The following is a 24,740-nucleotide window of genomic DNA, read 5'->3' on the forward strand; positions in this document are numbered from 1 at the left end:
AATCTTTCACCACCACTAGGTGGAGGACCCGACACCTGTCTCAGGCAGACTGGCTTGTGAAATGAAGCAAAACTAGAAAAAGATAGTTAGGGACCACGGTTCAAGAGCTCCAAACGCAGCTCAGAAGAGGTCTTGGGTTCTAGATACAAGTGTCTAGTAAGTTTAGGCAAGCCCCATCTCCCAAAGACACACTCCCTCCCTTAGCTGGGACTCCCGGTCATTTCTGAAACTGGCCTTCATGCTGTCTGGCAAATAAAGGACGTCAGCGAGTCTGTAGTATAAATTTCAACAGCCTTGGGGCTGAAAGGATCTTGCACCGAAAGGAAAGTCCGGACAGAACTGAATTCTCCACCACCGTTTCCCGCCTTCTGATCCTCCACAGGCTAAAGGGACCTGTCTATCTCCGAAAGCCTCTGGTAACTTCCTCCTCTTCACTTTTTTCACTTGTAAGCTAACACTGACATATTCCAAAAGCTCAGTAAAGAACAGAAAGCAAGGAAGTTTCTTAAAACATCGCTTCTAGCTTCTCAAAGCTTCCCCTTTAAGGAACCAGGCCTACCTTTTTCTCATTCACCTACTGGCTTTCCTTTCTGCCCGTCACTCTACCTTTAAGAATATTTCCTGTTCTTTCAACCCAACTTGCACACCTCCGCCCCCCGGCCGTGTTCATTGGGCCGCCTGAGGCCTGTTCCCTCCTAGCTTTTCCCTCCGCCTCCTCCCGCCCTCTAGCTTAGCGCAGCGGCATTCCGGCTGCCGATTGGCTGGCACGGCAGCCTCCCCAGTACCGGATTGGCAGGCCGGTCGGCTGGGGCGGGCGCGCGGCGCATCCAGGCTAGGCTGTGCGCGTGCGGAGCGGCGGCCGCGGGAGGGGCGGGAGGGGCGGGGGGAGGGGGGCTGGGAAAGTTGAGGCCGTGCTGCCGCCGGGTCTCCGGCCTCGAGGGCTCGGGCTCGCTGCGGCGGCAGTGGCCGCGAGGAGAGGCGGCGGGGGCGGGGGGAGAGGAGGGCCCGGGCCCGCGCTCCCCCAGCCCCGCAGAAGCAGGCGGCGGCTGCGGACTCAGAGGCTCGCCTGGCCGGCCAGACACCGCTGCCTTCCGCTCCTGGGATCATGACCCAGGCGGGGGTCGCCGCCACTGCGGCCGGGAGCGCGTCGCCGGCGGGTGAGTGGCCGCGGGAGGGGGCGCTGACAGCCTGGGCCGCGGCTGCGGGGGCGGCTCCGGGGGGCGGCTCCGGGCTCAGCTCCACCCACCCCTTCTAAGCCGCGGGAGGTGAGGGCTAAGCTGAGTGCCCCTGGTTCCCGGGGACCCCGGAGTGCCCACCTGGCCCGGGGCGAGCGCCTTCTTCGCCTTGGCCTGCCCGCACCCTCGGTGCCAGGCCCGCGGGGGCTCTCCCCGCTCCGGTTCGCACGGGCGGACAGAGGCCCCATGCTGTCCTGGGTGCATAAAGAACTGGGCTGCCAGATCCTCATCAGGTGGCCTTTACCCGCCTCCTTCACCTTTTGCCATCTCTTCCATCTCTTTCCTGTCTTCTGACTTTCCTTCTGACCCACTCGTCAAACTCGTGCTGCCTGCCTTTGTAACTTTCACCCCTGTGTCGGAGAGTTAGGATGGTGTTTTCTTTTTAGAAGCTCGTCTTTTTGCTTCTGAACAGCCCTGGTCCAAACGAATGGCTAGCTCGTCTGATTTTCTATTTCCTGAACAAGCATGAGTTTTCTGGGCTCTTGCTGAGGTTGGACGCTTTGACTATTGCGTTCTCTCATGGCTTTTTTTTTTATTGACCTCGTCTGCAGATAAGAGATCACATAAAACTAACTGCCAAATTCTAACGAATGTTCGAGTAACATTTTACCCACTAAGTAGAGTAAAGTAACATGCAGTACAGTTCTGGCTAACTTTACCAGTAGCAGTGGGCAGATTGCTTAAGGAAACTATGATGAGTGGACTTTGCAGCACCTTTTCCTCATGGCCAGTCTGCCCTGCTTTTTGCGGTCTCTGCCCTCTCAACAGTCACCCTAGTGACGTTTTCCTTCCCCAGTACTCTTGATTTGCTGTGTAGATACGGTGTTTCCATTTGTTTGGGAAGTACACTGAAAGTATTTGTTGCAAAATAAGTAAGATACATTGTAATCATTCCACTTTCTGAAACCAAGCGTTGTAAACAAAAGCTGTGTCAAGCTTGTCTCACCAAAAGGCCCGTGTGAAGGCCGGTGTGACCCATAATAACCATGAATGTGGCCCAACACAAAGTTGAAAACTTATTCAATACCTTAGGTTTTTTGGTTTTGTTTGTTTTGTTTTGTTTTGTTTTTAATCTGATCATGTGGCTCCCTAGGGTGACTGTGTAAATGGCAAGGTTGTGTCACAATGTCAAAAGGTTGGGCACTTAGTCTAAATAGTATGAGATTCTCTGAGTACTTAAAAGTAGTTTTGTGAAGTTTGGGCATGGATGAAACGTAGGACATTTCCTTGCCTTGTGGTAAAGGCCACTTAGAATAGTTATTTTGTAGCTTAGTGTTCTATGGAACATCACAGAAGTTTTAAAAAAAAAAGTCACTGATTTTACAGTGAGCTGTTTGTGCAGGAAACACTATTTAACTCAGGTTGGAAGAGAAGCTTCCACAGGTAGCAAGCTCGGAACGACTGCTTTTAAACCCAGGCCTTAATGTTATCTCACATCGTTCCTTCTTGTGATCAAGCTCAGTGCTTCCAAAACTGGACTGTTTGTTATAATCACCCTGTTTTCAATTCGTAACCATTACCCTTGATCTGGAGGGAGGTAGGCTGTGGGTATACTTCTTAACACTCTTCAGGCAATTCTGCTCAGCAGCCAGGGCTGAAAATTACCTTAAGCTTGGTACAATGTCCAGACTGTTCTGCTTGTTTTCCAGGGCTTTCCATGGCAAACCTTCAGTTGTGTGTTCAACTGTTGCGCTAAAGCCTTCGGTGTGAACCTTTGGATCCCCTGACTCCCACAGATAATGCAATTTAGATCCCTGCTGTTGCTAACATGGGTGTTTCTCAGGATATGGATCCCTACTCTTTGTAATTCCCTTACCTATCAAAAATTTGTAGCGTAGAGTCTAAGTAATTGTGTAACAGACCTCTTAAATAATGTAATCTTTAGTATATACATGTACATATGTGTGTGTTGGTATAGTTGGTACAGGATCTCTTTTTGCTCCTAGGCTGACCTTGAATTTGCATCAATCCTTGTGCCTTTATCTCCCAGGTGTTGGGATTACGCCCATGCCTTCATACTCGACACCAATAGAAGTTTTAGTGTTTCATTATATTTATTGAGAGAGACAAGAAGGGAGGGAGGATGGGAGAGAGAAAGAATGTGCCCACATGTGTGTGTGAGAGAGGCTTGCTTTTGCCACAGTGTGTGTGTGTGTGTGTGTGTGTGTGTGTGTGTGTGTGTGTATGTGGCTCAGAGGATAACTTGAGAGTCACTTCTCTTTTCTGCTGTGTGGACTCAGATTGCCAGGCTTGGCAGCAGGTACTTGCTAAGCCATTTTACCAAGCAAACAAAAAATTTTGTTTTGTTTTTCAAGACAGGGTTTCTCTGTGTGGCTCTGCCTGTCCTGGAAGTGACTCAGTGGACCAGACCGGCCTTGAATTCTGAGATCTACCTGCCTCTGCCTCCTCAGAGCTCGGACTAAAGGTGCCTGCCAACACCTGGCTAACAACAAAATTTAAAATTTTTAATTAAACATTTTATGAAGTGTCTTCAGAGAGACTACCCTAATTTTTGTTTATTTTGTTTGGTTTGGGTTTTTTTTTTTTTTGAGACAGGGTTTTACTGTGTAGCCCTGGTGTCCTGAAACTCACTCTGTAGACCACACAGTCTCAAATTTATGGAGAATCACCTGCCTCTGCCTCCCAGGTGCTGGGATTAAAGATGTGCATCACCATCACTTAGCTATTTTTTTTAACTGAAATAGAATTTTATCACTTTTTCATCTCCTTTTCCTCTCTCTAACCCTTCCTAGCTTCCTTCCCTCAAACCCCATGTGCTCTATCTCAAGTTGATAGTCTCTTTTTCTTTATTATTGCTTATTACATACATATATTGTGTATATAAGTGTGTGTATATAGTGCACAGTATATATAAATACAACCTTCTGAGTGTGTTTTTGTTGTTGGTGTTTATATAGTTTTAAGTCTGACCACTCTGCATTGAATAACCAGTAAGGGGCTTCATCTCTGGGTGAGGCTAATTCTCCTCCCAGCAGCCTGTAGTTCTTCCTGTAGGGATGGGAACTTTTCTCCCTTCCACGTTAGCATGCCCACTGATGTTGCCATTGTTCTGAGCTTGCTTACGCAGCCATTTCCAGGAGAGACCATATCACAGCCGACTTCTGGGTCTTACAGTCTTTCCTACCCCTTTTCCATGGTGTTCCCTGAACCAGATGAGGAGCAGTGATGTAAATTGTATCCACTGGAGCTTGTTCCCTCCGCTTCCTCAGAGCTGTTGTTCTCTGCATTGTGTCCAGTTTTGTTTTTTTGGTGTGTGTGTGTGTGTGTGTGTGTGTGTGCATGTGTGTGTGAAAGAGAGAGAGAGATGGGGGGGGTCTCCAATGCTGTAAAGAGAGGTGTCTTTGATGAGAGATGCTAGCTACACTTATCTAGGAAAGATGGCTCCCACCTCTCGGCCTGTTTTTATGATAAACTCTCTTTAAACTTTCAAACTACATGTTGTTTACAAGACTCCCTTTGCCGCAGCTGAGGGAGGTCTCGTGACTAGCCGAGCTGGTAGCAAGCAGTTGAGTGGGGGGGAAGGGGGGGTTCTACAACCAAACGTGGGGCGCCAGATGAAGGCGTAAGTCACAGACAATCCCACACCAGTTTGGAATTATGATTAATATAATGGTTATTTATTCAAAGGGGAAAAAACTTACAGATTACCGTCCCAGACAACAGCCCCTCCGCGCGAACAGGAAAGGAGTCCAGGGGCCGGAAACGGAGCCGGAAGACAAAGAGAGAGAGGAGGACAGCCGCTGCTTTTTTTAAAGGGAGAGACCACGCCCCAATGGGCTGGTAACTCAGCGGCGATTGGCTGAAGGAGCTGAAGGAACTCCCACAGCAAACAGATATTCTTGTTTCTTTCTTTTAGAATTCAATGGTAAGGGGCATTTTGTTTTTGTGGCTTATGACCCTCTTGGACTCATTATAGCCATGGTTTTGAGACATTCCTGCTGTCTCTTAGCGGTGTCTTTCCTGGTATTCAGTTACTGCCTGTATGCATGGATGCAAAGGTTTGTTGTTGTCAGTGGTTGGTTTTTGTTTCATTTTGTTTTTTTAAGGCAGTGTCTCTCAAGTAGCCTTGGCTATCCCAGAACTCCCTATGTAGACCAGGCTGGTCTTAAGTACTTGAGATCTACCTGCCTCTGACTCCAAGTGCTGGGATTATGATTGTGTTCCACCATGTCCTGCTTTCAGGGTTTTTTTCCCCCTTATATTTTCCCGATTTTTTTCAGCAGGTTGTTTATTTTCTTTTTTGTGTCCCCAGTCCGCTTGAGTTTATTTCTGTGTTAGGACTTAACAGATGGCCACAGGTAATCTGTTTATTTGACTGCTAGTTTTCAGGGCCTCTATGTTCAAGGGCATGATCTGCATTGTATTCCTAGATGCAATATAGCAGAGCTAGAACATTGCACCCATAGGAACTGTGTCCTCTAGGAATGAATTTGTCATTTACAGACACACACACACACACACACACACACACAATTTTTTTAAAGTGTGTTAAATTTGACTGCCGTATTTTATTATATACAAAGGGTATATACACACATCTTTAACAAAAATTTAGTTGATTCTGGACATTGGTAGCACATGCCTTTAATCTCAGCATTTGGGACATAGTGCCAGGCAGATCTCTGAGTTTGAGGCTAGCCTGGTCTGCAGAGCTAGTTCTGGAACAGCCGAGGCCACACAAAGAAACCCTGTCTTGAAAAATAAAACAAAAAAGGTTGATTTGACATTAATTGACTTTGCTACTACATACTGTCTTAACTTCAGTTATAGATTTTTCATAAAGACCCCTTAAGGTATAGTCTTCCATATGTACATACACCTTGAACATTTTTCTCTGAGCTTATTATTTGTGAAACTCTTGCTAATAAGAAAACTGTTAATTGTTCAATTGGATAATTTTTCTTTTTCTCATTAAATTTTCCATGTGGGTACAATTGTGCTATTTCAGAAGGCCAGATCTTTTAATTAGATCAGTAGGGCATGATAAGTTGCTCCTATTAAAGTGCTAATACTGTGTTTTTAATTCGGTTCATCAAGTATTTATTGAGTACTTACATTTGTGCAACACCATAGGTGCTAAAGCGAACACTGAAATAGTAAACGCTGAGCTCAGCTTGTAAGAAAATTTGGGGAGGCCTGGGGAACATCAGATAATTAAGGGACTCATTGCAGCATTTGTTGGCTGCCAAATTAACTTGTGATATTGTAATAGTATTATTAATAATCATCATCATCATCTAGGAAAAACTCATCATTCTCTTTTGCCTGTTGTGTGGCTGATTGGAGCTCTAGACAGCTTTCCCTCCCATCCTTGGATCACCTGGTGAAAGAATTCTCACATTAGCTGCTGTAATTTCGTAAACAGCAGAAGCCACAGAGAATGGGGAGAGAAGAATAAAAGACGGTATGACTAAGAGAGGTACACTTCCACATTCAGGACTAATTTCTCTTTAATTATTAGCAACAGAATTTAACTTGGACTAATGTCCAAGAAAATAGAGATTTATGGATTGGGAAGGTTAGGAAATGCTCACGGGGCTAAGTCAGCCCCAGCCAGCATTCCTTCTCGTGCAGGGAGACTAGCTGTTAGTGCTGTGCCACACTTCTGATGGCAGCCCACGTTTGAAGTCCTGCTTGAGTTGTAGAGTGGGGTGGAGAAGCTCTTCAAAGGAGGCATAGAATATGCCACCAGACAGCTTGAGCTGCAGGTATTTTACACATGGCTGTGCTTGGCAGTGTTGAGCCTTTGATGAGCTTGCTGTAAGCAGTTTTTGGAATGAAAGTCAGCACTAACTTTAGAGTAGATGAAAAATAAGAGAAAGGGGAGCAAGTGTCAGTTCTTCAGGAAGCCTGGTACTCAAAGAAAAGGAGATAGGCCCAGAAAAGAAATCATCGAAGCCATTCAAATGGAGAAAAATGAGTAAGGAAATATTTTAATGGAAAAGCACCAATAGGGTAAGGAGAGTAAATTATCAAAAAGAGAAAAGAGACATGATGTAAGAGGTTACCAAGTAACCAAGATGTTACCGAGTAGAGTTGTGGAGTCCAGAGTACAGGAAGAGGGTTGGTGTTAGCTAGAAATACTAGGAAACTTTGTCTTGGACAATGAACTTTCCTTGGATTTTGAAGTATTGGTAGGAGTTGGACAAGCCACAAAAGATAAAAAGGTCATTTCAATGAGAGAAAAGCATGAACTTAGGGAAAAAGAGCAAATCTGAGTTGGTTAGGATGGGGAGTAAATGTCTGGATCAGTTCTTCCCCCTGCTCCTCTGTGTTGTGCCTGATAGATGTGGGTAGGTGAGACTGAAAGCCAGGACCCAGGTTTAGATGTGATGCGGTTAGGCAAGAGTCAGTTGTTCTTTGGTATTCAGGTAGAATTTGTTCTAGGGTTCCTCCACAGGTACAGAAATTTAAGTATCATTTAAGGAGCTAGACAGATGGCTCAGTGGTTAAGAGTATATACATTGTTCTTTTGGTGGACTCCAGTACCCATGTGCAGTGGATCACAATCATATTTAGCTCCATTTCTAGGAACCTGGCACCTCAGGTCTTCTGAAGCACCTGCACTCAGGTGTACATACCCTGCCCCACAGATGCACATGATTAAAGAAATTAAATCTTCAAAGTCTCATGCACGATGGCATAGTGTTTTCATGTTTGCATAACCTATGCACATCCTCCTATATACTTTAAATTGTTTGTAGATTTTTTATAACATTTTATATAAATTAAATGCTATAAAAGTTATATATTATGAAGATGGAATGCAGTCTGAGGAGTGTATGAAGGTAATTTTATTATTAGGTGGACATCGTGTGGTGTACTCTTACAAGACCAATAGAGTATAGCCTGTTAAATGTATAAGTCTCATGCTGTGCTCTGTTCTCCCGGGCTATAAACCTATCTACCACATTATTGTCATGAGTATTATAGACAGTCATAACATGGTGGTGCTTACATGTATAAACATGTGCAATCATAGTAAAAGAAGAGGTAATAGAAATCTTCAGCTCCATTCCAGTGTTAGGAGCCACTATTGAATATATGGATGTGAGTGACAAAACCATCATTATGCAGTGCATGGCTATATCTATTAATACTGTGATTTCTCTTGAGGTTTTATTTTGTGGACATCATCTTGCTATGTTAGGACTATCCTCACACTTTTTATGCTCCTGCCTCAGTGTCCCAAATATTACAATACAGGCCAGTATTGTATTTTACTTTAGAAAATAATAACAAGGGTGAAAATCAGTGTGTATATTCAGTATAGCTAAAAATTTCTTCCAATACTTTTGGTTCAAGAATTGTTGGGTTCATGGATATGGAACTCTGTGTATAGAGGGCTGATGCTGCTGTAAATTCTGGAGCATGAGGAACATGACGGATTTTGGTGAATTAGAAGGAAGAATCAGTGGAATGTTGGGATGAGTGTAAAACCTGTGAAGAGCAGGAAGAGGGTTGAGAGCAGACGTGTGAAAAAGGCCTGGACTAACGTGGTAACGAACAGGGAAAGTAAATGGGATAAAGATGACAACACTTGGTAAAAAGATCTGAGTTTATTTTTTTTGTTTTGGGAGTAGAGCCAGGTTAATTGATAAAATGGAGGCTTTGACTGAAGTAAATGTCGTACAGTGTGAGGCAGTCTGCTCCAATAGGCTTCTTCCTTTGTTCTGCATGTTCTAATTAGAGCTTTGCCTGTCTGCAGGTGTAGAGCACGGTGAAAGCTGAAAGGAAGCTTTGTATATATATTATATATATACCTATAATATGTAATATAATATATCATACAATATAAAGGAAGCTTTGTATATATATTATATATACACCTATAATATGTAATATAATATATCATACAATATAAAGGAAGCTTTGTATATATATTATATATACTCCTATAATATGTAATATAATATATCATACAATATAAAGGAAGCTTTGTATATATATATATTATATATACTCCTATAATATGTAATATAATATATCATACAATATAATGGTTTCAGTCAGAAAAAAATCAGTAACCTTTTATGGAAGAAAACAAACATAAAAGAGAGTAGTGAACATGGGAACTCAAATGAGAAAGAGACAAGGATTCCTACTAAGAAACGAAAACACTTAAGTGAGAAAAGAGTAAGACAGAATAGGGAATGGAATTTCAGGAAGATCTTTGGTTTGATGAAATTTGTCCTTGGCCTCCAAGAAAGTATTTCTATTGTCTTGAGTAATCCTAAAGTAAACAGTCATGAGCCAGGAAGGATTTGCCAGTGAAGGAGAGAGGAAGTTCTGTGGAGTGAAATGAAGTGGAAGGGTACACAGAAAAGCAGATTTCTTGTTGAATGTGAAGAAAATCTTTACATTTTTTAAGCAAAAGTTTGAATATAAAGGAAGCAATAAATTGTTGCTGAGGGAAGAGCTGAGAACTGAGAATTAGCTCTGGGGACTTACAGAGAGGTGAAAGGTTTATGGACTTGGAAAATTGTCCAGTGCAGGGACTCAGAGCAGCTCACACCTGTCTTTTCGTGGGGCTTGGGGGAGAAAAAGTTAGCTAACTTGCTGAGCGCCTGCTATGAAGTAGCTGTGGTGCTGGCCTGCTAACTGCACCTGTACAGTCACTGTTGTCTTCTGGGGATTGCGGAGAGTCTCCTGACTTCAAGCATGAGGATCTCGAGAGTGATGAGTGCTTGCTACTAGACTAAATGGCAAATGTCAGCCTTGAGATTTGATGCTGAGTCTGACATCAGAGGCTGTTTTCATGGCACTGTAGGGATCACTCACTGACATGGGTGAAGGATAAGTCCAGGATACATGATAGTAAATTGTATTAGTGAATGCAGTAGTAATGGCTCAGAACCATTTTGGGAGTTGTGGTTTTTTTCTGTGGTTTCTTGTTTGCACACGCCTAAGCACACATATATATGCATCTGAAGACCCAAGAATGACTTGGGGTATTATTTTTGGTTGTGCTCCACTGTTTGTTTGTTTGTTTGTTTGTTTGTTTGTTTGTTTTGAGATGGGGGCTCTCTTCGAACCTAGAGATAGATATACATGTTGATATCTCTCTTGTGCTGAGGGTTCGTGTGTTTTGCTTTTTATGTGGATTCCAGAGACAGAACTCAGGTCCTCATGCTTGCATGGCAAACACTTAAGTGACTGAGCCATCTCCCCAACCATTTCTTTCTTTGGTTTTTGTTTTTTAGTCATGTGTATCTTTGTGTATTATGATAATGCTAATGGAGGCCAGAAGAGAGTGTTGAATTCCCTGGAGCTAGAGTTACAGGCAGTTGTGAGCCACCAGATGTGAGTGCTGGAACTGTTTCTTAGCCATTTCTCCAGTTTCTATTATTTCTTTTGGTTAGGTCTCCCTATATTGTCTAGACTGACTTTGAACTCCTGGGCCCATGGTATTTCTCCCTCAGCTTCCTGAGTAGCTGTGTAAAACCTTTTCCCACATTTATTTATTTATTTAATTTATTTACTTTGTGTTTGTTTGCATGTGCAAACCATGTTGCACATATGGGAGGTCAGAGGGCAACCTCCAGAAGTCAATGCTCTCCTATCATGTGGGTTCCGGGGATTGAACTCTGTAAAAGGAGACTGCTCTTTTGTTTCCTGGCTGCCCAGACCTGAATAATTACACAGAAACTATATTAAATACAACACTGTCCTATTAGTTCAAGCTTCTTATTAACTAACTCTTACATCTTAAATTAACCCATTTCTATTAATCTGTGTATCATTACAAGGCTGTGGCTTATGGGGTAAGGTTCTGTTCTGGTGGCTTTCTCCTTCAGCAGCTACATGGCATCTCTCTGACTCTGCCTACTCTCTCTCTCTCTTCCAACCTGACTATATTCTGTCCTGCTATAGGTGGAAACAGCTTCTTTATTAACTTATGGTAATAAAATATATTCATAGCATATAGAGAGGAATCCCACATCAGAACTCAGGTCATCAGGCTTGGCAATAAGCACCTTCACCCGTGGAGCCAACCTTCCATTCTACAGATGCTTTTGAGTACCCACTGTATGTCCAGCCTATCAGTGAACCAGAACACATCCCGATGTAGCTTTTTAGCTGATCTGGATGTAGATCTTGATAATTCTGATGATTATTCTGGTCTTAGATTCATTGCTCAAAGAGTGATGATAGACTAAGATTGCAGAACACGAACACGACTTCATAATTGGGTTCCCTCCTTTGTACAGATGCATTCCCAGATACCCACTAACTCCAGGAAAATGTGCCTAGAAACTTTGCATTAAGGGAGCAGCATGAGATCGTGGAGTTGGATTTGAATTAGTTGGAGTCGGGTACACCACAGAGGATGCTTATTAATGATTATAATAATTTTTGTATTTGTATAGATTTAGCTATCTCCAACAAATAGTGAGTAACACACTTTAAGAAGTTATCCCTGTTATAAAGGCTCTTGGGCATGTGTGATATCAGTTGATCCATAAAAGAACCATGTGGGCAGTATGAACTAGCTACTCCAGAGTTATTTTACAGTGAGTTGAACAAATCTGAAAACAGCTGGAGACCTTGAGAGCCAAGTTCTCATCAAAGAAAGACACTACAAATCAGTGAGGAGGAAGACTGCACTGAGCCCTATAGTGCTGGGTAAGAACTGATGATATAGGTGGAATCTATCTGCCTTAATATACATGTAGATAGATGAAGAACTGAATATTGGTGTGTGTGTCTTTGCTGGCTGGTAAGCTGACATGTCCCTGAAGCAGTGGCTTTAGTAGAAATGAACACACCCAGCACCCAGGTCATGCTCTCTAAATTGCATTCTCCACTAAAAGGAGCAAAGTTTCCTTGGAGAAGTAGGTCATTCTACATCAGGGATGGAGAATTGGAAAATGTGCCTCAAGCATCTCATAGTGCCAAAAGGGAAGTATTAAGTGTGCATGTGTGTATGGAACACAATAGCCAAAACTTGAGAAATTTTAGCAATAAAACAACTTTAGCATTGAATTATAACTCAGCAAATAAGATACCCATAAGCCCATATTCATATAAACTAATAGTTGGATACATTCCTTATGGAATTCTAGAAAAGATATTTAAGTAGTCTTTTCTCTAAGAGGGAGAAATTAATTCCTTGTGGGTGTAAGCTGGCCTAGTAGTCATTGTTTGAACAGAGCATAGAAAGCAAAAATATAACATTACTTGAGAAGTGTTTCAGGAATTTTGAGGGGAAAATTGATGAAGATAGTATTTTATGATTTAAATCTTTTAGTATTAGCTGAATAATTTATTATAAATATATTTCATTTGTATAAGAAAAAGTGCTAGTTAAGTAATAAACAGAAAATGGAGCAATAAAGATGCACCTTAGTGTTTAAACCCTGGAAAGAGTATTTTGTGCATATTGAAAATACCTGGAATTTTTGAAAATTAGAAAGCGTGCAGATTCAAACTAATGATAAATCTTGCCTTGTAGAGAAATCTGTAAATCTCATTCATGCTTCTTGTAAGTTTTCTCAAATCAACTCTGGAAAAGCCCCAAAGCTAAAGATTGAAATTCAGAGTGCATTAAGGGTGGTGAGAAAGAACCCACTTACTGTGGATAACTAGGCTTCAAAGCAGCTATCCCAGGACCTGCTAAGGTTCTATGCTGGTTTCTTCTTACTGTCAGCTTGACACAAACTAGAGTTCCCAGCTCTTAATATAAAAAATTATTTGGATCATGCTGTACTGCAGGCATGTCTGTGGAAGACTGTTTAGACTGTTAATTGGTGAAGGGAGATCCAGACCTCTGTTGGGGTATATCATCTCCACAGGGGCTCCTGAGCAGAGTAACGAAGGAGAAAGCTAGCTAAGAGCAGCAACAGCCAAGCAAGGCAAGGATGCATTTGTCTGACTGTAGAGGTGATGTTGATGTTATCTGCTTCAAGTTCCTACCTTATCTTCAATGATGGACTCTGATCTGGAACTGAAAGCCAATTAAAGCTCTTTCTTCCCTGACCTGCTAGTTGTCAAGGCATTGTATTACATCAAAAGAGATGAAATAGAACTGGTACCTATTATAGCATGCCAGTATAAATTAGGGACACTTCCAGCATGGGCTTTGTAGAGCTAGATAGTATAGGTAGAAATTTCTGTCCTGCAAGCTGCTCCCAAATAGCCAATATGGAGACATATATGAATTATAAATGTTCGGCTCATAGCTCAGGCTTGTTACTAGCTAACTCTTACATTTAAATTAACCCATATTTCTTACCTATTATTTGCTACATGACTTGGTACCTTTTCTCAGTATAGCATGCCCATCTTGCCTCACTCTGCATCTGCTCTCAGCCCGCTTCTTTCTCCCAGCACTCTCAGTTTGGCTCTTCCATCCAACCTTATCCTGTCCAGCTATTGGCCAGTCAGCTTCTTAAACCAATCACAATGACATATATTCACACAGTGTAAAGGATGGGCTTTGTAGAGCCAAGGGGAACCTCATGGCCATATCTTAGAGAATTCTGATGCCACTGTGATCAGGAAAGCAGAGACACATCCGGCTGCTGACTTCTGCTCACATATTCTTCTGATCACTAAAATGCCTGTACTCAGCATACACATTCATGGCAAGGAGGAATGATTTTCACATATATTAAAACAGTGACATTTCTTCTGCTTCTGGATCCTATGTCACCTGTTTGTTCATGGAGTGTCTTTTCTGGCAGAATGTTTTCTGCTGTAGCTTCCCATCAAAAGGAAATTGATAAGAGAGGAAGCAAGGATCACCCATCAAAATGCACACTTGAGCTTAACTTGATTTTAATAAAATTAAAAAAAAATAAAACAGTGATTCTTGGGGCTAGAGAGATGGTTGTGTTTGCTGTTCTTCCAGAGAACCTGAGTTCGGTTCCCAACACCCATACCAGACAGCTCATAATTGCCTATAACTCTAGTTTCAGGTGATCAAACTCCTTCTGGCTCTGTGAGCACTTACAGTCATGTGACATGTATACACACAAGCATACATACACAAAACATAAAATATTTTATCAAGTGGTTCTTAGTTGAGGGGCATAGGCCTAGGGAAGTTTTTTTTGTTTGTTTTTGAGACAGGGTTTTTCTGTAGCTTTGGAGCCTGTCCTGGAACTAGCTCTTGTAGACCATCTGCCCGCCTCTGCCTCACGAATGCTAGGATTAAAGGTGTGTGCCACCACCACCTGGCTGCCTAGGGAATTTTTAAAGATAGGGTTTCACTGTGTACTCCAGGCTGATTTGAAAATCTCTATCTCATGGCTCAGTCTCCTAAATCTGGACGTTACAGGTGTATTTCGCCACACCCAGGGGAAGTATGCTTTTTACAGCTCAGCTGTAATTGATCACAGCTATGTTGGGAAAACCAATGCCAGTCATTGGTTTGTTAACCAAGAATTATTATGTATTTAAGGAGAAACAACCAGAGACCAAGCCAAAAAGATAAATTAATCTTAGAGAAATTAAATTGAATATAACATAAAGGAATTTTTTGTCCCAAAATATCCTCAGAGGGTTGAGAGACTGCTGTTTCTGTAAATAAAAAAGCAGTGGATTGCTGTGAAAAAGAAGTCTCTAAAAACCAGAAAGTTTTTAGAAACTTAAAGCAAACTTAAAGCAGCAGTGTGTATAGCAAGGCAAGGGATTCTTCCAAATTACTGTTCATAGAACAAAGAAAATACACGTGATCTTAAGGCATGGGCTATAGACCTAGGGGAGCTCTCACATTTAGTACTAAAATCCCAGACAGTTTTAGTGAGTCCCTGGCGGAAGACTGGTGGGCAGTTAGCTGATGGGCAGTAGAGTGTGTTAAAATTTTTATAGTGGCAGGGGAGGAGATTGTAGGTGCAGTTTGTTTATTCAAAAGTTTTGTTGACTTACATGTTTACTTATTTTAAGATTTATTTTTAATGTATGTATGTATGTATGTATGTATGTATGTATTTCTTGTGTGGGTATGTGCATGTGAATTCTGCTGCTCGCAAAAGCCAGAGGTACCAAATCCGTCTGGAACTGGAGGTATATGATTATGAGAACCTAGCCCAGGTCTTCTGCAGGAACAGAATATGCTCTTAATGGATGAGTCCTCTCCACAACATTCTTTTCTTTTTTGAGATAAGTTCTTTTTTTAAAACCTTAAAAATATTTTACTATTTATTTTATGTGCATGTATGTTTTGCTTGTGTGTACACCATGTGTGTGCCTAGTGCCCTGAGAGGCCAGAAGAGTGTTTCCGATCCTCTGGAACTGGAGTTACAGAGGGTTGTGAGACTTCATGTGGGTGCTGGGGACTAAAGGTCTCTGGAAGAGCAGCAGGGCGCTTATGGTTGTGCCACCCCTCCAGCCCCATGAAGACAGGTTCCTGTTGGATAGTGAGGGTTGGCTTGAAACTTTTTGTAACTCAGGCTATACTTGATCTCACAGTCCTTCCAGCTTAGCTTCTTGAGTGCCGAGGTTCAGAGGGTGCTTAGATTTCAGTACAGTTGACCTCTGTGCCTGTGTGTTCTGTACGTGTACATTTGACCAGCCAGTGATTCATCTGTATTGACTATGTATGGATTCTTACCATTATATTATTCCCTGAAACCACAAGACATACATATAGTCCACCTTTACCCTGTCAACAAGCTTGTATGATGTGCTCTAATTCTGAGACCCAGTTGCTGTTATTTGTAAAAATAAGTTAAAATAAAATAAAATCATCTGCCAAGACCTCTCAAAGACTGGTACAAGGAGCTCAAGTGTCAGGTTTTAGAGAAGTACACACCCACATGAGAACTGGGGAATTTTATGAAATAGAAAGAGCTAACAAATCTCCAATATGATAAGGTTTTAATTATTAATGGAATTTTTAATAAAAAGGAAAACTACTTGAGAAAAATAAAGAGGGGAATTTATTAGATACATACCTATAAAAATCATGTGGAAAGGGAACAGGTATATGAGTAAAACAAGAATTACAGTAAGTGTGACTGAAATAAATTCTCATTTCTTGAAAGTGTTTCAGAGTGTAGAGAAACAGACAGAATCTTCCAGATTGTGTCAGTTCGAAATAAACAATGCAGGAAGGTAAGAAATGACGTACATGTACACACAAGCCAGACATTTGTGGAACAAAAGAAAATGCACAGTAACATAAAGAAGTACATGTACACACATTGCAGGAATATATGGAAGGAAAGAAAATCCACGGTAGCATTGTTACCACAAAGCTTAACTTCAGGCAACAGACATTTATTTCTGAAATGTTTACTATGACTTTGTTTCAAGGGAACTAATAACATATACTCATTGCATATGTAACAAAAATATGTACAGTGGCTACAGGAAGTAACAATGTACTTTCCTTCCTATAGATAGGTCTTTTGCACACAATTTGAAACAGTTTCATATAAAATGTTAGTTTACTAGTACTACTGTAACAAAATACTGTAACCAGTGTGGCTTAAATAACAAGAATTATTTTCTCACAGCCCTAGGCTAGCAGCACCAGTCCAAGTATTGACAGAGTGGGTTTCTGATGCTTAACTTGCAGACTCGGCTTTTTTCTGTCTTTACAGCATCATTCCTCTGTTTGTATTGTCTGTTTCCTAATGTCCTCAAAAACAGCACCAGCCATATGAATTATAGTACACTCTGGCTCCATTTGACTACCTTTTAAAGGGCCCCCCTCCTTCCTTTTCTGCTTTTCTTTTGTTTTATTTTGTTTTTTGAGACAAGGTCTCAACTATATATATAGCCTGACTAACCTGACACAGAGATCTTCCTCCATCTGTCTCATGAATACTGGGATTAAAGGCGTGAACTACCTAGCTTGGCAAGGCCCTATTTCTAGAACTTCAACACATTTCTTGAGTAGGGGACACAGTCTAGCTCTCTCAATGGATGATAAATACCATTACATAGGGTCACTATGTTATATGGTAGAAATGCTAGGTTGAACTATCTGAAGCTCCAGTAAAGAAGCAGAAACAGGACTTAGGGGTGTAGCTCAGTGTAGACAGATTTTTCTTTGTTCTGTCAGTTCACCAGAAATGACATGGAGACTTATTAATTATGAAAGCATGGCCTTAACTTAGGCTTTCCCCATTAGCTCTTATAATTTAAACTAACCAATATCTTTTAATTTATGTTCTTTTACATGACTCAGTTACCTTTACTCTGTACTGCCCATCCTGCTTCCTCGATATCTGGCTGGCAATTCCTCCTTTCTTCTTCTCAGAGCTCTCTGTCCAGAAATCCCTGCTATACCTCCTGCCTAGCTATAGTTCATTTTGCTTTTTATTAAACCAATCATAGTGACATATCTTCAGACAGTGTAAAGGATATTCCACAACAGTTGAATGATAAGTCTTTCAGGTAATTTCTTCTCAAAATAATTCAAATGATTCTGTAGTGAATATCCCTGAATAAATGTGCTTTTTATTGTACATATGTGAATGTACTTGTAGGGTGAAATTCTTGGAGTTGCTGCATCAAAGAGAAGATAATTTGTTTCTGTTGATCATTTGTGAGCTGATCAAGAGGGAGCTGGCCTGGACTCTATGCTGTAAGCTTTCCTTACAGAGGCAAGGCTGTCTCATCAGAAAGGATTGGTGCTATGAGACCAGAGGCACAGAAGTTAAAGTCAGAGAGAATGGAAGGAATTGAGTGGTACCCACATCAAGGGAACTGTACCCAGATATTCTGAAGAGGGTTACTGTCATATAATTATCATCAATAAAGAGATTTGAACTGTTAGTGAAAAGTGCCTTATGCTATTTGACCTTTTTTTTTTCTTTTGAGGTAGGGTGTTACTGTGTATCTCTGGCTGGCCTGGAACTTACTGTGTATGCCAGGCTGTCCTCAAACTTAAACGATCTACCTACCTCTTACACATATGAACTTGGATTAAAGACATGCACTGCTACATCGGGCCATATTGCTTTAACTTTATGTGGACTCTTCTTTCAGTGTGACAGCTACTAATATGCACACAAATAATTGCTTGCACATATGTGAGAAAATGTCTGGAATTGATACCACCAGGTGGTTAAGAGTAGAGGGGCATTGGCACCTTATAAGACAGCTGTCTTGTTTAAAAATTTTGTCATGGATAAAATGGTGTGGGAGAATGGTCTGTATTCTGTCAATTATATTTTAACTAAACACTGATTAGCCAGTAGCCAGGCAGGATTTATAGGTGGGACAACCAGACAGGAAATAGAGGCGGGTCAATGAGAACAGCAGAATTCTGGGAAGGAGGAAGTCCATTCCTCTGCAGTCCTGAGCAGCCACAGAAGAAGCAAGATGTTACTGCCTCACTGAAAAAGGTACTGAGCCATGTGGCTAACATAGACAATAATGGGCTAATATAAATTATGAGTTAATAAGAAGCCTGAGCTAATGGGCCAATCAGCTTATAGTTAATATAGACCTCTGTGTGATTTCTTTGGGACTTAATGACTATGGGAACCGGGCAGGATAGAAACCCCAACAACAATAAGACAGTATTTTTACTGAATAAAATACCACAACTGAATTTTTGAAGAAGCCTTCAATTTAGTTCTCTTTGTTTAGTTATTAAATAAGTTTTGAGTTAAAGAGTATTTGTAGTCGCCTTTAGTCCCAGCACTCGGGAGGCAAAGGTAGGCGGATCTCCGTGAGTTTGAGGCTAGCCTGGTCTATAGGAGTTAGTTACGGGACAGGCACCAAAGCTCCAGAGAAACCTTGTCTCAAAAAAAAGTATTTGTAGTTTACAGTGATAAGAATGAGGAAAAGCTAAAATATGTCATACTGTTGACAATGGTTATCCCTGAAAAGTGGAGCTGTATAGCAAAGAAAATTTAACTTTATACATTTCTTCATGCTTTGAAAACATTTTTTTTTGTGTGTGCTGAAAGCTTGTTTGTATAGTTTAAAAATAAAATTTAGAAGTGTATAGAGGAAATTATGCTTTTGGCTTATTTCCTTTTTCTAGATACAGTTAGGTGAGATTCACCATGAAAGGCAGTTCTAGTCTGGGGGCAGGACTTTATTATTCCAAGTTCTTGTAACACGTGTCATAGCAGCTAAACTTTGACATTAATACCAAACATGATGGTGGTGTGATTGATGGGAAAGAGCCAACAGACACTTGAAATATGCAAGATCTCTCTCAGGACTTGAGACAGGCAGCAGTTACAGGAAGCAGAAAAGAGCCTGACATATCAGCCCTTGTGTTCCCTCTGGGGTGCAGAAAACAGCTGCGGGGAGCAGGTGTAGACAGAGGATCCTTTTGGTGGAAAAGCACCACTGCTTTGCACCTGCAGGCAAGGTTATACTGCAGAAAGTTATGCTCCACGGAGAAGTGTGGTCAGTGATAATCACCCAGAGATGAAGCTGTGTTCGTTTGCACAAATACATTTGATGGTGTTTGCTCCATGTCAAAGTCACTTAAGCATTTTAGGGCCAGAGTGTGTACTGGACATTAAGCAATATATGAGTCTATATTCAAAGACTTATAGATGGTGTGAGTTGAACCATGTGGAACTAGTAATAGCACATTCCAGGAAAAGGGTTTTTAACCCAAAATACTGAAGAAGACAACTGCAAATAAGCAGTTGGCCAAAGCATTAAGCTGGATGCTGAGTTAGAGCCTGTGTCTATGTGGGGTTGGAACTGTTGAATAACAGCTTTGAGTGTTTGGTAAAATGGAGAAATGACTTGTGTTCAATATAAGGAAAATGCAGAGTGGCTTATGGACCATGATTTGTGAAAAATTTGGTGCAGAAAAGAAGAAAACTTGCAAAAGAATTCACAGTAATTGTGTTGGGGGATGTGGTAAAGAAAAGTCTGAATGTTTAAGCAATTGATTCCTAGGCATATTTATTATCTTTAGTATAAGAAAAAACTGGAAAAACAAGGTCATCAAAGTAAGTAGACCTCATTTTTGTTATAGAGCAGAAGATTTGATTCAAATTAGAGATTGGAGTTTAGTTGTGACATAATTCCATGAGTTACACCATCGTCTAGTAGGGTAAAGGGATTCACTGAAGAGGAGTAAGGGACATGGGATGCAGGAAAAGACACACGAGAGTAGTGGGTAATTAATATGACTAAAGTACATTGTGTGCATTTGTGAAATGTCATAATGAAACCTACTATATACAATTAATATATGCTAATAAAATGTGTAATCATTCCATAAAACATTTTAAAATAAGTATAAAACCCTTTAAATGAGCTGAGCAGTGGTGGTGCACACCTTTAATCCTAGCACTCAGGAGGCAGAGGCAGGCAGATCTCTGTGAGCTCAAGGCCAGCCTAGTCTACAAGAGCTAGTTCCAGGAGAAACCTTGTCTCAAAAAACCAAAAAACAAATAAACAAAAACCTTTAGAATGGTCTAAACAACAGCAAATGAGAATTAAGTATTAAAGGCTGAAAAAGATTACATTTAAAAGTAAGATATCATAACCTTTATTTATTCATTCATTCAGTCACTCATTTATTTGTTTTTGTTTTGTTTTATTTGAGACAGGGTCTCTCTTCATAGTTCTGGTCATCTAGAACTTGCTTTGTAGACCAAACTTGGCATGAACTGACAGAGATCTACCTGCCTCTGCCTTCCTAGTGCTGAGATTAAAGGTGTGTGCCACTAAATCCAGTTTATTTTAAAGATTTATCTTTATTCTATGTGTATGAGTGTTTTGCCTGCATGTGCACCTTATGTGTGCATTGACCATAGAGACAGGAGGGCATTGGATACTCTGGAACTTTTTGTGTTGGTGAGACAGGGTTTATCATAGCTCCACGTTAATTCGCTAGCCAGGCTGGCCTCATACCCACAGTAGTGCTCCTGTCACACCCTCTAGTGTTGGTTAGCAGGCATGTGTGATCACAGCAGGCCTACTTTCCCTTCCCTCTCCTTCCCTCTACTGTCCTTCCTCCTTCTCTTTCCTTACCCCCTTCCCCTGCTTTCCTTTCTATTATTTATTATTTGTTTACTTATTTAAATTTGGTTTATTTATTTGTTTTTGTTCTTCAAGGCAGGATTTCTCTGTGTAGTCCTGACTGTCCTAGAATTCTCTTTATAGACTAAGCTGGCTTCAAACTCACAGAGATTCATCTGTCCCTGCCTCCCAAGTACTGGGATTAAAAGCGTGTATGACCACTGCCCAGCCCTTTCTATTAATTAGTTACATTTTGTTTCTTTTGGGAGGGTACTCTGCTGCCATGGTGGACATTAGAGGACAACTTGTGGGAGACAGGTCAGTCTCTCCTCCTATCAGGTGAGTCCTGGGGATCTAATTCAGAACTCAGGCACCTTCACCTGCTGAGCCCACCCCCTTCTCTCCTCTCCTTTCCATTTTTGGACAGGGTAGACCTGTGAAGTGTTTATCTAATTATTCTTTATCAATAAAAATTGGGAATCAGATATTGGAGTAAGAACCTGAAAAATCAGAGAAGCAGAATGCAGCCACCAGTTGTCTCCTACCTCTTCCATTCCTTCCTCCGAAATGACTGAGCTCCTATCTCAGCCTCACCTTACTAGTTCCTGTCTCTTATCTGTCTACGGTCCTCTGAACCTCTGTGGTTAACTTTGGTTTTCTAATGGCTACCTCTGTCCTCTGACTCAAAGTAAGTTTTATTTGTCAGAACACAATCAAAATATCACACAACATCTCCGCTTTTTTGTCTAAATAAAAGTAAAGGTTTAAAAAAACATAGTAAAACTATATACAATAAGTACAATGTCTATATACAAATAAATACAGGCAAAAATTATATTAACAAGGTCCCATCCATTTGCATTTGGCAAATTCAGAGTAAATATTTCATTATCTACCCTATCTTGCTGAGTCCAAAGTTTTGTACCTAATTCACTTACTATCCTAACTGACATTACTGACCCCAAACTATCTTTTTGTGATTCCTTATAAACTTTATACCTCTTTTGTGAGTTTCTTTTCTGAATTTGGTTACAAGGAAAACTATAACTATCTAGTTTTCAGCTCCACCAGAGACCCAAGAAGCAAATATTACATGAGTGTACAGGAAGTACAGAGCAAATAACTTCCACATTAAGAAATGGCAGAAACAGTTGGCTGCCTGTAAAGTCACCTAAGGTTCCTCTGTAACATTGGGGCATCCATCTTCAGCCTACAGGCCTATAATATCAGACAGACTTTCCATGAAACAGGGTTTTTAAAGGACTATTCCTCCTTGTCTTGGCAAAGTTTGGCAGTCACTTTCTTTTGTGTGCTGCTTGTCCAATTTGGACATCATACTGTCAGCAGTCAAGGCAAGGGCACTTTCTTGCCCAGTAGATAATGTTTGCAACAAAGAAAGTAAACTCCATATAGACTTTCTTTGTTGCCCATCATCTTCTCTAAAGTAGACTAGTACTGCCAGAAGCAGACATTTCTCATTTTCATTAAAAAAAACCTTATGTTATTGAAACATCTAAATGCCATAATCTGTAGATCTCTGAAGTGTTTGAAGATGACCTGTCTATCAAAAATGTGTCTCTGTTTGACCTTGAAAACTTAGCTAACATGACTACACATTTGATTGTGATAGGTGACTATTGACCTGTATTTCTTTATTATCCTAAATAGTTTATAATAACTTTAAAGGACTAAAAATTTACATTGCATTGTTAAATAAGCTGTATAGGTACAGTACCTTTAACAAGAGTAGATATGTATGTACAGTAGGTTCTAACAAACCCTTAAATTTGTATCAATATGCAAAAATATCTCAAGCAAGAGTAGAAACACATACAACATAACAAAAATAACCTCAAATTTGTATCAATATATAAAAATCCATACCAATGTAAAATATTTAAGATTAGTAGTTGCTCTTTTGGTTTAAATTAGATTCAGTAACCTACCCTTTTATCCTGTCATTTCTGTGTCCCCCTTTTTGTTTTCAGAACAAGATTCCTGAATCTAATCTCCTTTGTCCAGCTTTTTTCCTTACCATTACCAGTAACAACTTGTAGCCCATCCGCCTAAACACACACCCTTACAATTACTTCTTGTTGTCTGGAGTGATGGCATCCTTAGCAGACTCTGAAAAAAAGGGGGTTAATTGTCAAGTCCTGGGAGAGTTATCTTTAGTGTTTGTTGTGCAGGCTCTGTGTGATGGGAAATGAAGGGCTTATCTTAAGTCCTGGGTGGAGTAATCTGTTAGGCTGGATCATCTCAGCTATGCACCTTGAAATTGTCCTGAGCAATTTGTAGTTCAAAGCCATTCTTTGGGTGTTGTTGGTCAGTTTAGTGACGTTACCACAATCCAGGTGGAATCATTGTTGTGGGATTTCATTCTTCTTTTGGAGACTTCAAAGGTCACTGTTAGTCATGGTCATGGTTCATTGTAGAAAACTTAAGTATTTTAAATGTAGTATCAGCAGATCTCAAACAGGTTAAAGGACCATAATTTGTTATATACATATAGAATACAAAAACTTAATTATTAGTTACCTGATAGAGGCCCAAACCCGAAATCATGTACAGAAAGCTAGATGAAGCTTTTTTTTTAGAAATTTTTAGTACTCTATATGACCATTAATATCATGACAAAAAGCTTAAAACATAGATATATTAATTTTTATAAATTTTGAGATAATATTTATACCTTTAAAAAGTTATAAAGAGTCAAAAATAAAACCAAAGAATGATGAGGTTAGTGGCAATAGAATAGTCCCATAATTTTGTTTTTTCTTTTATCCCATATCAGGTGGCTCTTCTGACATGCATGAAACAGAGATTTTAGATTTTTCTTTTAACAAACATGCTTGGGTTTAGAGGAGGAGAGAGTCATGCTCCAACCTCAAAGCCAGCTTTAATTTTTAATTGAACTGGGACTACAAAAAGACCATTTGCATTATATGTCTGTAAAGAACAGCAGAAACAAACATTTGGGAAAATTTATGAACTTTTATTCTGTTGGAGATGTGATCTACCAGTAGGCCAGTTTACTCTTTTTTTTCAGGACATTTTCTCTGGCTGATTTGTGCTTTTTCTTCAAATGTCTCATTTGTCCAGTGATCTTCAGATTCCTTAGTTAGATGTCTTCATTTTCCTGAAAAGACAAAAACAAAACCCTGCCTCAACTCTAACTTTGGGGAATTTCCCTTTTGACAAGTTATATCTGATCAAATGAAAAGCATTTCTTAGTCTTTTAAATTAGTTTAGATTGAATGGTCACAGTCTTGGATGAACTATTGCCTTTTCTAATCAAGTGGTCTCTCTTGTTCAAATCTAATCTTCATCAATTTTGATGGTATCTATAGCTTTTCTTCTAGTGTGGAAACAAAAGCAAGACCTTTCCGGGTGGTGGTGGCGCACACCTTTAATCCCAGCATTCGGGAGGCAGAGACAGACGGATCTCTGTGAGTCTGAGGCCAGCCTGGTCTATAGAACCAGTGCACCAAGGCCACAGAGAAACCCTGTCTCAAAAAAACCCCAATGTAGCACATTTCCTGGTTTCCATTCTGAGGTCAACACATCTTTAATGTATACAAA

General features: G+C 40.6%; 1 protein-coding gene across 4 annotated transcripts in view; it reads left to right on the plus strand.

Moving 5' to 3' along the window:
- Positions 1-929: 929 nt before the first annotated feature.
- The window catches only part of Usf3 (upstream transcription factor family member 3), a 59,689-nt gene continuing 35,878 nt past the window's right edge, over positions 930-24,740 (plus strand). For all 4 annotated transcript variants that reach the window (XM_085685590.2, XM_085685592.2, XM_085685591.2 and 1 more), the window contains exon 1: positions 930-1,157. The gene's annotated coding sequence lies outside the window, so the exon portion shown is untranslated. The remainder of the gene's footprint in view (positions 1,158-24,740) is intronic.

This window comes from Myodes glareolus, chromosome 2 (assembly GCF_982192425.1).
Source record: "Myodes glareolus chromosome 2, mMyoGla1.1, whole genome shotgun sequence".
Classification (NCBI taxonomy): domain Eukaryota; kingdom Metazoa; phylum Chordata; class Mammalia; order Rodentia; family Cricetidae; genus Myodes; species Myodes glareolus.